Below are 14,048 nucleotides of genomic sequence, written 5' to 3'. Positions count from 1 at the left end.
GCCTTCCCATTGAGTCACATTTGCCTGTATTTTTCGCTGAGTCCACTTGATTTAACTGCTAAGCCAACCCATTGAAACAATGGACTGTGTTCATATGAAACTGTTTCATTGTAAAAGAGCAGAGTGGCGCAGCGGAAGCGTGCTGGGCCCATAACCCAGAGGTCGATGGATCGAAACCATCCTCTGCTAAAGGAATCCTTTATCAACTCCCATGTTATCTGTTATGTTCCCCTTGTCCTTGCCTTCTAAACATTAACTCATCTCCTGCTGAAAGTGACTTGCTTTTGAAGTTGAAAATGTGACAGAATTGACCCAATAGCTGAAGCCCTGAACTTGGCTGATATTTTTGTGGGCTTTGATCTCGAGTAAAGCTCTATACTCCCACAGGATATGTGTTTGAAGTTTCTAATGTTCTTCCATGTGTGTCTTCGTTAAGATTGTCCAATTGTCGCCAAAGTGTCATTTACATCTAACCCCCTCCGGTTTGTTTTGGTAAAATCTATTTCCCAACGGTAGTGTGGCCGAGTGGTCAAAGGCGCTGGATTAAGGCTCCAGTCTCTCAGGAGGCGTTGGTTCAAATCCCACCACTGCCAATAGACTGTCAGTAGAATGTATTGGCTGCGTGCAGCTTATCTACTATAAGAGGATCTCTTGTTGTTCAAAACTGCAACAGCCACCTGAGCTTTGTAGCATATGGGATATCACATGAGGTGTACGGGAGGTAATTTTCTTTTTCTCCTGTCTGGTTTTCAAACAAGGTAAGAGTTAAGATGTGCACCTTCAGATTGGGGCACATAACTTCACATTTACCAATAACTTCCTCCTTGTCCAGTCGATTCAACTGCTGATAAAACCTATTAAAACCAAAGACTATGTTCGTATGAAATTATTTCAATAAACAAGAGCAGAGTGGCGCAGCGGAAGCGTGCTGGGCCCATAACCCAGAGGTCGATGGATCGAAACCATCCTCTGCTAAAGGAATCCTTTTTACACTGCTATGTCTCCCTTTCCTTCTGAACATGAACTCACCTACTGCTGAAAGTGACTTGCTTTGGCTTTTGAAGTTGATAATATGACAGAATTGACCCAAGAGCTAAATCCCTGAACTTGGCTGATAGTTTAGTGGTCTTTTGATCTTGAGTCAAGCTCTATACTCCCAGAGGGTATGTGTTTGAAGTTTCGAATGTTCTTCCATGTGTTTCTTCGATTTGATTGTCCAATTGTCGTCAAAGTGGACTTTTCATTCAGACGACTCAGAATTGTTTGGGTAAAATCAAATTTAATGGTAGTGTGGCCGAGTGGTCTAAGGCGCTGGATTTAGGCTCCAGTCTCTCAGGAGGCGTGGGTTCAAATCCCACCACTGCCAATCGACTGCTATTTGCATGTATGTGTTGGCTACTTGTAGTACTTTCTACTGTAAGATCTGTTGTTGTTGAAAACTGCAAGAGCCAGCTGAGCTTCGTAGCATGTGCAATGTCCATACAGGAGGTGATTTTCTATTCCTTCAGTCTGGTTTTCAAACAAGGTAACACAGGGCGCCTTCCCATTGAGTCACATTTGCCTGTATTTTTCGCTGAGTCCACTTGATTTAACTGCTAAGCCAACCCATTGAAACAATGGACTGTGTTCATATGAAACTGTTTCATTGTAAAAGAGCAGAGTGGCGCAGCGGAAGCGTGCTGGGCCCATAACCCAGAGGTCGATGGATCGAAACCATCCTCTGCTAAAGGAATCCTTTATCAACTCCCATGTTATCTGTTATGTTCCCCTTGTCCTTGCCTTCTAAACATTAACTCATCTCCTGCTGAAAGTGACTTGCTTTTGAAGTTGAAAATGTGACAGAATTGACCCAATAGCTGAAGCCCTGAACTTGGCTGATATTTTTGTGGGCTTTGATCTCGAGTAAAGCTCTATACTCCCACAGGATATGTGTTTGAAGTTTCTAATGTTCTTCCATGTGTGTCTTCGTTAAGATTGTCCAATTGTCGCCAAAGTGTCATTTACATCTAACCCCCTCCGGTTTGTTTTGGTAAAATCTATTTCCCAACGGTAGTGTGGCCGAGTGGTCAAAGGCGCTGGATTAAGGCTCCAGTCTCTCAGGAGGCGTTGGTTCAAATCCCACCACTGCCAATAGACTGTCAGTAGAATGTATTGGCTGCGTGCAGCTTATCTACTATAAGAGGATCTCTTGTTGTTCAAAACTGCAACAGCCACCTGAGCTTTGTAGCATATGGGATATCACATGAGGTGTACGGGAGGTAATTTTCTTTTTCTCCTGTCTGGTTTTCAAACAAGGTAAGAGTTAAGATGTGCACCTTCAGATTGGGGCACATAACTTCACATTTACCAATAACTTCCTCCTTGTCCAGTCGATTCAACTGCTGATAAAACCTATTAAAACCAAAGACTATGTTCGTATGAAATTATTTCAATAAACAAGAGCAGAGTGGCGCAGCGGAAGCGTGCTGGGCCCATAACCCAGAGGTCGATGGATCGAAACCATCCTCTGCTAAAGGAATCCTTTTTACACTGCTATGTCTCCCTTTCCTTCTGAACATGAACTCACCTACTGCTGAAAGTGACTTGCTTTGGCTTTTGAAGTTGATAATATGACAGAATTGACCCAAGAGCTAAATCCCTGAACTTGGCTGATAGTTTAGTGGTCTTTTGATCTTGAGTCAAGCTCTATACTCCCAGAGGGTATGTGTTTGAAGTTTCGAATGTTCTTCCATGTGTTTCTTCGATTTGATTGTCCAATTGTCGTCAAAGTGGACTTTTCATTCAGACTACTCAGAATTGTTTGGGTAAAATCAAATTTAATGGTAGTGTGGCCGAGTGGTCTAAGGCGCTGGATTTAGGCTCCAGTCTCTCAGGAGGCGTGGGTTCAAATCCCACCACTGCCAATTGACTGCTATTTGCATGTTTTGGCTACTTGTAGTACTTTCTACTGTAAGATCTGTTGTTGTTGAAAACTGCAAGAGCCAGCTGAGCTTCGTAGCATGTGCAATGTCCATACAGTAGGTGATTTTCTATTCCTTCAGTCTGGTTTTCAAACAAGGTAACACAGGGCGCCTTCCCATTGAGTCACATTTGCCTGTATTTTTCGCTGAGTCCACTTGATTTAACTGCTAAGCCAACCCATTGAAACAATGGACTGTGTTCATATGAAACTGTTTCATTGTAAAAGAGCAGAGTGGCGCAGCGGAAGCGTGCTGGGCCCATAACCCAGAGGTCGATGGATCGAAACCATCCTCTGCTAAAGGAATCCTTTATCAACTCCCATGTTATCTGTTATGTTCCCCTTGTCCTTGCCTTCTAAACATTAACTCATCTCCTGCTGAAAGTGACTTGCTTTTGAAGTTGAAAATGTGACAGAATTGACCCAAGAGCTGAAGCCCTGAACTTGGCTGATATTTTTGTGGGCTTTGATCTCGAGTAAAGCTCTATACTCCCACAGGATATGTGTTTGAAGTTTCTAATGTTCTTCCATGTGTGTCTTCGTTAAGATTGTCCAATTGTCGCCAAAGTGTCATTTACATCTAACCCCCTCCGGTTTGTTTTGGTAAAATCTATTTCCCAACGGTAGTGTGGCCGAGTGGTCAAAGGCGCTGGATTAAGGCTCCAGTCTCTCAGGAGGCGTTGGTTCAAATCCCACCACTGCCAATAGACTGTCAGTAGAATGTATTGGCTGCGTGCAGCTTATCTACTATAAGAGGATCTCTTGTTGTTCAAAACTGCAACAGCCACCTGAGCTTTGTAGCATATGGGATATCACAGGAGGTAATTTTCTTCTTCTCCTGTCTGGTTTTCAAACAAGGTAAGAGTTAAGATGTGCACCTTCAGATTGGGGCACATAACTTCACATTTACCAATAACTTCCTCCTTGTCCAGTCGATTCAACTGCTGATAAAACCTATTAAAACCAAAGACTATGTTCGTATGAAATTATTTCAATAAACAAGAGCAGAGTGGCGCAGCGGAAGCGTGCTGGGCCCATAACCCAGAGGTCGATGGATCGAAACCATCCTCTGCTAACGGAATCCTTTTTACACTGCTATGTCTCCCTTTCCTTCTGAACATGAACTCACCTACTGCTGAAAGTGACTTGCTTTGGCTTTTGAAGTTGATAATATGACAGAATTGACCCAAGAGCTAAAGCCCTGAACTTGGCTGATAGTTTAGTGGTCTTTTGATCTTGAGTCAAGCTCTATACTCCCAGAGGGTATGTGTTTGAAGTTTCGAATGTTCTTCCATGTGTTTCTTCGATTTGATGGTCCAATTGTCGTCAAAGTGGACTTTTCATTCAAACGACTCAGAATTGTTTGGGTAAAATCATGTTTCATGGTAGTGTGGCCGAGTGGTCTAAGGCGCTGGAGTTAGGCTCCAGTCTCTCAGGAGGGGTGGGTTCAAATCCCACCACTGCCAATCAACTGCTATTTGCTTGTATGTGTTGGCTACTTGTAGTACTTTCTACTGTAAGATCTGTTGTTGTTGAATAGTGCAAGAGCCAGCTGAGCTTCGTAGCATGTGCAATGTCCATACAGGAGGTGGTTTTCTATTCCTTCAGTCTGGTTTTCAAACAAGGTAACACAGGGCGCCTTCCCATTGAGTCACATTTGCCTGTATTTTTCGCTGAGTCCACTTGATTTAACTGCTAAGCCAACCCATTGAAACAATGGACTGTGTTCATATGAAACTGTTTCATTGTAAAAGAGCAGAGTGGCGCAGCGGAAGCGTGCTGGGCCCATAACCCAGAGGTCGATGGATCGAAACCATCCTCTGCTAAAGGAATCCTTTATCAACTCCCATGTTATCTGTTATGTTCCCCTTGTCCTTGCCTTCTAAACATTAACTCATCTCCTGCTGAAAGTGACTTGCTTTTGAAGTTGAAAATGTGACAGAATTGACCCAAGAGCTGAAGCCCTGAACTTGGCTGATATTTTTGTGGGCTTTGATCTCGAGTAAAGCTCTATACTCCCACAGGATATGTGTTTGAAGTTTCTAATGTTCTTCCATGTGTTTCTTCGATTTGATTGTCCAATTGTCGTCAAAGTGGACTTTTCATTCAGACGACTCAGAATTGTTTGGGTAAAATCACATTTAATGGTAGTGTGGCCGAGTGGTCAAAGGCGCTGGATTAAGGCTCCAGTCTCTCAGGAGGCGTGGGTTCAAATCCCACCACTGCCAATAGACTGTCAGTTGAATGTATTGGCTACGTGCAGCTTATCTACTATAAGAGGATCTCTTGTTGTTCAAAACTGCAACAGCCACCTGAGCTTTGTAGCATATGGGATATCACATGAGGTGTACAGGAGGTTATTTTATTTTTCTCCTGTCTGGTTTTCAAACAAGGTAAGAGTTAAGATGTGCACCTTCAGATTGGGGCACATAACTTCACATTTACCAATAACTTCCTTCTTGTCCAGTCGATTCAACTGCTGATAAAACCTATTAAAACCAAAGACTATGTTCGTATGAAATTATTTCAATAAACAAGAGCAGAGTGGCGCAGCAGAAGCGTGCTGCGCCCATAACCCAGAGGTCGATGGATCGAAACCATCCTCTTCTAAAGGAATCCTTTTTACACTGCTATGTCTCCCTTTCCTTCTGAACATGAACTCACCTACTGCTGAAAGTGACTTGCTTTAGCTTTTGAAGTTGATAATATGACAGAATTGACCCAAGAGCTAAAGCCCTGAACTTGGCTGATAGTTTTGTGGTCTTTTGATCTTGAGTCAAGCTCTATACTCCCAGAGGGTATGTGTTTGAAGTTTCGAATGTTCTTCCATGTGTTTCTTCGATTTGATTGTCCAATTGTCGTCAAAGTGGACTTTTCATTCAGACGACTCAGAATTGTTTGGGTAAAATCACATTTAATGGTAGTGTGGCCGAGTGGTCTAAGGCGCTGGATTTAGGCTCCAGTCTCTCAGGAGGCGTGGGTTCAAATCCCACCACTGCCAATCGACTGCTATTTGCATGTATGTGTTGGCTACTTGTAGTACTTTCTACTGTAAGATCTGTTGTTGTTGAAAACTGCAAGAGCCAGCTGAGCTTCGTAGCATGTGCAATGTCCATACAGGAGGTGATTTTCTATTCCTTCAGTCTGGTTTTCAAACAAGGTAACACAGGGCGCCTTCCCATTGAGTCACATTTGCCTGTATTTTTCGCTGAGTCAACTTGATTTAACTGCTAAGCCAACCCATTGAAACAATGGACTGTGTTCATATGAAACTGTTTCATTGTAAAAGAGCAGAGTGGCGCAGCGGAAGCGTGCTGGGCCCATAACCCAGAGGTCGATGGATCGAAACCATCCTCTGCTAAAGGAATCCTTTTTACACTGCTATGTCTCCCTTTCCTTCTGAACATGAACTCACCTACTGCTGAAAGTGACTTGCTTTGGCTTTTGAAGTTGATAATATGACAGAATTGACCCAAGAGCTAAATCCCTGAACTTGGCTGATAGTTTAGTGGTCTTTTGATCTTGAGTCAAGCTCTATACTCCCAGAGGGTATGTGTTTGAAGTTTCGAATGTTCTTCCATGTGTTTCTTCGATTTGATTGTCCAATTGTCGTCAAAGTGGACTTTTCATTCAGACTACTCAGAATTGTTTGGGTAAAATCAAATTTAATGGTAGTGTGGCCGAGTGGTCTAAGGCGCTGGATTTAGGCTCCAGTCTCTCAGGAGGCGTGGGTTCAAATCCCACCACTGCCAATTGACTGCTATTTGCATGTTTTGGCTACTTGTAGTACTTTCTACTGTAAGATCTGTTGTTGTTGAAAACTGCAAGAGCCAGCTGAGCTTCGTAGCATGTGCAATGTCCATACAGTAGGTGATTTTCTATTCCTTCAGTCTGGTTTTCAAACAAGGTAACACAGGGCGCCTTCCCATTGAGTCACATTTGCCTGTATTTTTCGCTGAGTCCACTTGATTTAACTGCTAAGCCAACCCATTGAAACAATGGACTGTGTTCATATGAAACTGTTTCATTGTAAAAGAGCAGAGTGGCGCAGCGGAAGCGTGCTGGGCCCATAACCCAGAGGTCGATGGATCGAAACCATCCTCTGCTAAAGGAATCCTTTATCAACTCCCATGTTATCTGTTATGTTCCCCTTGTCCTTGCCTTCTAAACATTAACTCATCTCCTGCTGAAAGTGACTTGCTTTTGAAGTTGAAAATGTGACAGAATTGACCCAAGAGCTGAAGCCCTGAACTTGGCTGATATTTTTGTGGGCTTTGATCTCGAGTAAAGCTCTATACTCCCACAGGATATGTGTTTGAAGTTTCTAATGTTCTTCCATGTGTTTCTTCGATTTGATTGTCCAATTGTCGTCAAAGTGGACTTTTCATTCAGACGACTCAGAATTGTTTGGGTAAAATCACATTTAATGGTAGTGTGGCCGAGTGGTCAAAGGCGCTGGATTAAGGCTCCAGTCTCTCAGGAGGCGTGGGTTCAAATCCCACCACTGCCAATAGACTGTCAGTTGAATGTATTGGCTACGTGCAGCTTATCTACTATAAGAGGATCTCTTGTTGTTCAAAACTGCAACAGCCACCTGAGCTTTGTAGCATATGGGATATCACATGAGGTGTACAGGAGGTTATTTTATTTTTCTCCTGTCTGGTTTTCAAACAAGGTAAGAGTTAAGATGTGCACCTTCAGATTGGGGCACATAACTTCACATTTACCAATAACTTCCTTCTTGTCCAGTCGATTCAACTGCTGATAAAACCTATTAAAACCAAAGACTATGTTCGTATGAAATTATTTCAATAAACAAGAGCAGAGTGGCGCAGCAGAAGCGTGCTGCGCCCATAACCCAGAGGTCGATGGATCGAAACCATCCTCTTCTAAAGGAATCCTTTTTACACTGCTATGTCTCCCTTTCCTTCTGAACATGAACTCACCTACTGCTGAAAGTGACTTGCTTTAGCTTTTGAAGTTGATAATATGACAGAATTGACCCAAGAGCTAAAGCCCTGAACTTGGCTGATAGTTTTGTGGTCTTTTGATCTTGAGTCAAGCTCTATACTCCCAGAGGGTATGTGTTTGAAGTTTCGAATGTTCTTCCATGTGTTTCTTCGATTTGATTGTCCAATTGTCGTCAAAGTGGACTTTTCATTCAGACGACTCAGAATTGTTTGGGTAAAATCAAATTTAATGGTAGTGTGGCCGAGTGGTCTAAGGCGCTGGATTTAGGCTCCAGTCTCTCAGGAGGCGTGGGTTCAAATCCCACCACTGCCAATCGACTGCTATTTGCATGTATGTGTTGGCTACTTGTAGTACTTTCTACTGTAAGATCTGTTGTTGTTGAAAACTGCAAGAGCCAGCTGAGCTTCGTAGCATGTGCAATGTCCATACAGGAGGTGATTTTCTATTCCTTCAGTCTGGTTTTCAAACAAGGTAACACAGGGCGCCTTCCCATTGAGTCACATTTGCCTGTATTTTTCGCTGAGTCCACTTGATTTAACTGCTAAGCCAACCCATTGAAACAATGGACTGTGTTCATATGAAACTGTTTCATTGTAAAAGAGCAGAGTGGCGCAGCGGAAGCGTGCTGGGCCCATAACCCAGAGGTCGATGGATCGAAACCATCCTCTGCTAAAGGAATCCTTTATCAACTCCCATGTTATCTGTTATGTTCCCCTTGTCCTTGCCTTCTAAACATTAACTCATCTCCTGCTGAAAGTGACTTGCTTTTGAAGTTGAAAATGTGACAGAATTGACCCAATAGCTGAAGCCCTGAACTTGGCTGATATTTTTGTGGGCTTTGATCTCGAGTAAAGCTCTATACTCCCACAGGATATGTGTTTGAAGTTTCTAATGTTCTTCCATGTGTGTCTTCGTTAAGATTGTCCAATTGTCGCCAAAGTGTCATTTACATCTAACCCCCTCCGGTTTGTTTTGGTAAAATCTATTTCCCAACGGTAGTGTGGCCGAGTGGTCAAAGGCGCTGGATTAAGGCTCCAGTCTCTCAGGAGGCGTTGGTTCAAATCCCACCACTGCCAATAGACTGTCAGTAGAATGTATTGGCTGCGTGCAGCTTATCTACTATAAGAGGATCTCTTGTTGTTCAAAACTGCAACAGCCACCTGAGCTTTGTAGCATATGGGATATCACATGAGGTGTACGGGAGGTAATTTTCTTTTTCTCCTGTCTGGTTTTCAAACAAGGTAAGAGTTAAGATGTGCACCTTCAGATTGGGGCACATAACTTCACATTTACCAATAACTTCCTCCTTGTCCAGTCGATTCAACTGCTGATAAAACCTATTAAAACCAAAGACTATGTTCGTATGAAATTATTTCAATAAACAAGAGCAGAGTGGCGCAGCGGAAGCGTGCTGGGCCCATAACCCAGAGGTCGATGGATCGAAACCATCCTCTGCTAAAGGAATCCTTTTTACACTGCTATGTCTCCCTTTCCTTCTGAACATGAACTCACCTACTGCTGAAAGTGACTTGCTTTGGCTTTTGAAGTTGATAATATGACAGAATTGACCCAAGAGCTAAATCCCTGAACTTGGCTGATAGTTTAGTGGTCTTTTGATCTTGAGTCAAGCTCTATACTCCCAGAGGGTATGTGTTTGAAGTTTCGAATGTTCTTCCATGTGTTTCTTCGATTTGATTGTCCAATTGTCGTCAAAGTGGACTTTTCATTCAGACTACTCAGAATTGTTTGGGTAAAATCAAATTTAATGGTAGTGTGGCCGAGTGGTCTAAGGCGCTGGATTTAGGCTCCAGTCTCTCAGGAGGCGTGGGTTCAAATCCCACCACTGCCAATTGACTGCTATTTGCATGTTTTGGCTACTTGTAGTACTTTCTACTGTAAGATCTGTTGTTGTTGAAAACTGCAAGAGCCAGCTGAGCTTCGTAGCATGTGCAATGTCCATACAGTAGGTGATTTTCTATTCCTTCAGTCTGGTTTTCAAACAAGGTAACACAGGGCGCCTTCCCATTGAGTCACATTTGCCTGTATTTTTCGCTGAGTCCACTTGATTTAACTGCTAAGCCAACCCATTGAAACAATGGACTGTGTTCATATGAAACTGTTTCATTGTAAAAGAGCAGAGTGGCGCAGCGGAAGCGTGCTGGGCCCATAACCCAGAGGTCGATGGATCGAAACCATCCTCTGCTAAAGGAATCCTTTATCAACTCCCATGTTATCTGTTATGTTCCCCTTGTCCTTGCCTTCTAAACATTAACTCATCTCCTGCTGAAAGTGACTTGCTTTTGAAGTTGAAAATGTGACAGAATTGACCCAATAGCTGAAGCCCTGAACTTGGCTGATATTTTTGTGGGCTTTGATCTCGAGTAAAGCTCTATACTCCCACAGGATATGTGTTTGAAGTTTCTAATGTTCTTCCATGTGTGTCTTCGTTAAGATTGTCCAATTGTCGCCAAAGTGTCATTTACATCTAACCCCCTCCGGTTTGTTTTGGTAAAATCTATTTCCCAACGGTAGTGTGGCCGAGTGGTCAAAGGCGCTGGATTAAGGCTCCAGTCTCTCAGGAGGCGTTGGTTCAAATCCCACCACTGCCAATAGACTGTCAGTAGAATGTATTGGCTGCGTGCAGCTTATCTACTATAAGAGGATCTCTTGTTGTTCAAAACTGCAACAGCCACCTGAGCTTTGTAGCATATGGGATATCACATGAGGTGTACGGGAGGTAATTTTCTTTTTCTCCTGTCTGGTTTTCAAACAAGGTAAGAGTTAAGATGTGCACCTTCAGATTGGGGCACATAACTTCACATTTACCAATAACTTCCTCCTTGTCCAGTCGATTCAACTGCTGATAAAACCTATTAAAACCAAAGACTATGTTCGTATGAAATTATTTCAATAAACAAGAGCAGAGTGGCGCAGCGGAAGCGTGCTGGGCCCATAACCCAGAGGTCGATGGATCGAAACCATCCTCTGCTAAAGGAATCCTTTTTACACTGCTATGTCTCCCTTTCCTTCTGAACATGAACTCACCTACTGCTGAAAGTGACTTGCTTTGGCTTTTGAAGTTGATAATATGACAGAATTGACCCAAGAGCTAAATCCCTGAACTTGGCTGATAGTTTAGTGGTCTTTTGATCTTGAGTCAAGCTCTATACTCCCAGAGGGTATGTGTTTGAAGTTTCGAATGTTCTTCCATGTGTTTCTTCGATTTGATTGTCCAATTGTCGTCAAAGTGGACTTTTCATTCAGACTACTCAGAATTGTTTGGGTAAAATCAAATTTAATGGTAGTGTGGCCGAGTGGTCTAAGGCGCTGGATTTAGGCTCCAGTCTCTCAGGAGGCGTGGGTTCAAATCCCACCACTGCCAATTGACTGCTATTTGCATGTTTTGGCTACTTGTAGTACTTTCTACTGTAAGATCTGTTGTTGTTGAAAACTGCAAGAGCCAGCTGAGCTTCGTAGCATGTGCAATGTCCATACAGTAGGTGATTTTCTATTCCTTCAGTCTGGTTTTCAAACAAGGTAACACAGGGCGCCTTCCCATTGAGTCACATTTGCCTGTATTTTTCGCTGAGTCCACTTGATTTAACTGCTAAGCCAACCCATTGAAACAATGGACTGTGTTCATATGAAACTGTTTCATTGTAAAAGAGCAGAGTGGCGCAGCGGAAGCGTGCTGGGCCCATAACCCAGAGGTCGATGGATCGAAACCATCCTCTGCTAAAGGAATCCTTTATCAACTCCCATGTTATCTGTTATGTTCCCCTTGTCCTTGCCTTCTAAACATTAACTCATCTCCTGCTGAAAGTGACTTGCTTTTGAAGTTGAAAATGTGACAGAATTGACCCAAGAGCTGAAGCCCTGAACTTGGCTGATATTTTTGTGGGCTTTGATCTCGAGTAAAGCTCTATACTCCCACAGGATATGTGTTTGAAGTTTCTAATGTTCTTCCATGTGTGTCTTCGTTAAGATTGTCCAATTGTCGCCAAAGTGTCATTTACATCTAACCCCCTCCGGTTTGTTTTGGTAAAATCTATTTCCCAACGGTAGTGTGGCCGAGTGGTCAAAGGCGCTGGATTAAGGCTCCAGTCTCTCAGGAGGCGTTGGTTCAAATCCCACCACTGCCAATAGACTTTCAGTAGAATGTATTGGCTGCGTGCAGCTTATCTACTATAAGAGGATCTCTTGTTGTTCAAAACTGCAACAGCCACCTGAGCTTTGTAGCATATGGGATATCACAGGAGGTAATTTTCTTCTTCTCCTGTCTGGTTTTCAAACAAGGTAAGAGTTAAGATGTGCACCTTCAGATTGGGGCACATAACTTCACATTTACCAATAACTTCCTCCTTGTCCAGTCGATTCAACTGCTGATAAAACCTATTAAAACCAAAGACTATGTTCGTATGAAATTATTTCAATAAACAAGAGCAGAGTGGCGCAGCGGAAGCGTGCTGGGCCCATAACCCAGAGGTCGATGGATCGAAACCATCCTCTGCTAAAGGAATCCTTTTTACACTGCTATGTCTCCCTTTCCTTCTGAACATGAACTCACCTACTGCTGAAAGTGACTTGCTTTGGCTTTTGAAGTTGATAATATGACAGAATTGACCCAAGAGCTAAAGCCCTGAACTTGGCTGATAGTTTAGTGGTCTTTTGATCTTGAGTCAAGCTCTATACTCCCAGAGGGTATGTGTTTGAAGTTTCGAATGTTCTTCCATGTGTTTCTTCGATTTGATGGTCCAATTGTCGTCAAAGTGGACTTTTCATTCAAACGACTCAGAATTGTTTGGGTAAAATCACAATTAATGGTAGTGTGGATTTAGGCTCCAGTCTCTCAGGAGGCGTGGGTTCAAATCCCACCACTGCCAATCGACTGCTATTTGCATGTATGTGTTGGCTACTTGTAGTACTTTCTACTGTAAGATCTGTTGTTGTTGAAAACTGCAAGAGCCAACTGAGCTTCGTAGCATGTGCAATGTCCATACAGGAGGTGATTTTCTATTCCTTCAGTCTGGTTTTCAAACAAGGTAACACAGGGCGCCTTCCCATTGAGTCACATTTGCCTGTATTTTTCGCTGAGTCCACTTGATTTAACTGCTAAGCCAACCCATTGAAACAATGGACTGTGTTCATATGAAACTGTTTCATTGTAAAAGAGCAGAGTGGCGCAGCGGAAGCGTGCTGGGCCCATAACCCAGAGGTCGATGGATCGAAACCATCCTCTGCTAAAGGAATCCTTTATCAACTCCCATGTTATCTGTTATGTTCCCCTTGTCCTTGCCTTCTAAACATTAACTCATCTCCTGCTGAAAGTGACTTGCTTTTGAAGTTGAAAATGTGACAGAATTGACCCAAGAGCTGAAGCCCTGAACTTGGCTGATATTTTTGTGGGCTTTGATCTCGAGTCAAGCTCTATACTCCCAGAGGGTATGTGTTTGAAGTTTCGAATGTTCTTCCATGTGTTTCTTCGATTTGATGGTCCAATTGTCGTCAAAGTGGACTTTTCATTCAAACGACTCAGAATTGTTTGGGTAAAATCATGTTTCATGGTAGTGTGGCCGAGTGGTCTAAGGCGCTGGAGTTAGGCTCCAGTCTCTCAGGAGGGGTGGGTTCAAATCCCACCACTGCCAATCAACTGCTATTTGCTTGTATGTGTTGGCTACTTGTAGTACTTTCTACTGTAAGATCTGTTGTTGTTGAATAGTGCAAGAGCCAGCTGAGCTTCGTAGCATGTGCAATGTCCATACAGGAGGTGGTTTTCTATTCCTTCAGTCTGGTTTTCAAACAAGGTAACACAGGGCGCCTTCCCATTGAGTCACATTTGCCTGTATTTTTCGCTGAGTCCACTTGATTTAACTGCTAAGCCAACCCATTGAAACAATGGACTGTGTTCATATGAAACTGTTTCATTGTAAAAGAGCAGAGTGGCGCAGCGGAAGCGTGCTGGGCCCATAACCCAGAGGTCGATGGATCGAAACCATCCTCTGCTAAAGGAATCCTTTATCAACTCCCATGTTATCTGTTATGTTCCCCTTGTCCTTGCCTTCTAAACATTAACTCATCTCCTGCTGAAAGTGACTTGCTTTTGAAGTTGAAAATGTGA

General features: G+C 43.1%; 9 non-coding genes across 9 annotated transcripts; all 9 read left to right on the top strand.

The window, feature by feature from the left end:
- Positions 1-1,284: 1,284 nt before the first annotated feature.
- Positions 1,285-1,366, top strand: trnal-uag (transfer RNA leucine (anticodon UAG)). The gene has a single exon. It is a non-coding gene; the product is annotated as a tRNA-Leu (tRNA).
- Positions 1,367-2,821: 1,455 nt separating this feature from the next.
- On the top strand, positions 2,822-2,903 carry trnal-uag (transfer RNA leucine (anticodon UAG)). Its single transcript has one exon. It is a non-coding gene; the product is annotated as a tRNA-Leu (tRNA).
- Positions 2,904-5,105: 2,202 nt separating this feature from the next.
- On the top strand, positions 5,106-5,187 carry trnal-aag (transfer RNA leucine (anticodon AAG)). The gene has a single exon. It is a non-coding gene; the product is annotated as a tRNA-Leu (tRNA).
- A 691-nt stretch (positions 5,188-5,878) lies between these two features.
- Positions 5,879-5,960, top strand: trnal-uag (transfer RNA leucine (anticodon UAG)). Its single transcript has one exon. It is a non-coding gene; the product is annotated as a tRNA-Leu (tRNA).
- A 669-nt stretch (positions 5,961-6,629) lies between these two features.
- Positions 6,630-6,711, top strand: trnal-uag (transfer RNA leucine (anticodon UAG)). Its single transcript has one exon. It is a non-coding gene; the product is annotated as a tRNA-Leu (tRNA).
- A 676-nt stretch (positions 6,712-7,387) lies between these two features.
- Positions 7,388-7,469, top strand: trnal-aag (transfer RNA leucine (anticodon AAG)). The gene has a single exon. It is a non-coding gene; the product is annotated as a tRNA-Leu (tRNA).
- Positions 7,470-8,160: 691 nt separating this feature from the next.
- trnal-uag (transfer RNA leucine (anticodon UAG)) lies at positions 8,161-8,242 on the top strand. The gene has a single exon. It is a non-coding gene; the product is annotated as a tRNA-Leu (tRNA).
- A 1,455-nt stretch (positions 8,243-9,697) lies between these two features.
- On the top strand, positions 9,698-9,779 carry trnal-uag (transfer RNA leucine (anticodon UAG)). Its single transcript has one exon. It is a non-coding gene; the product is annotated as a tRNA-Leu (tRNA).
- A 1,451-nt stretch (positions 9,780-11,230) lies between these two features.
- On the top strand, positions 11,231-11,312 carry trnal-uag (transfer RNA leucine (anticodon UAG)). The gene has a single exon. It is a non-coding gene; the product is annotated as a tRNA-Leu (tRNA).
- Positions 11,313-14,048: the final 2,736 nt, after the last annotated feature.

Source organism: Pleuronectes platessa, chromosome 8 (genome assembly GCF_947347685.1).
Source record: "Pleuronectes platessa chromosome 8, fPlePla1.1, whole genome shotgun sequence".
NCBI classification, from domain to species: domain Eukaryota; kingdom Metazoa; phylum Chordata; class Actinopteri; order Pleuronectiformes; family Pleuronectidae; genus Pleuronectes; species Pleuronectes platessa.
This window is presented reverse-complemented; position numbering and strand designations above follow the sequence as displayed.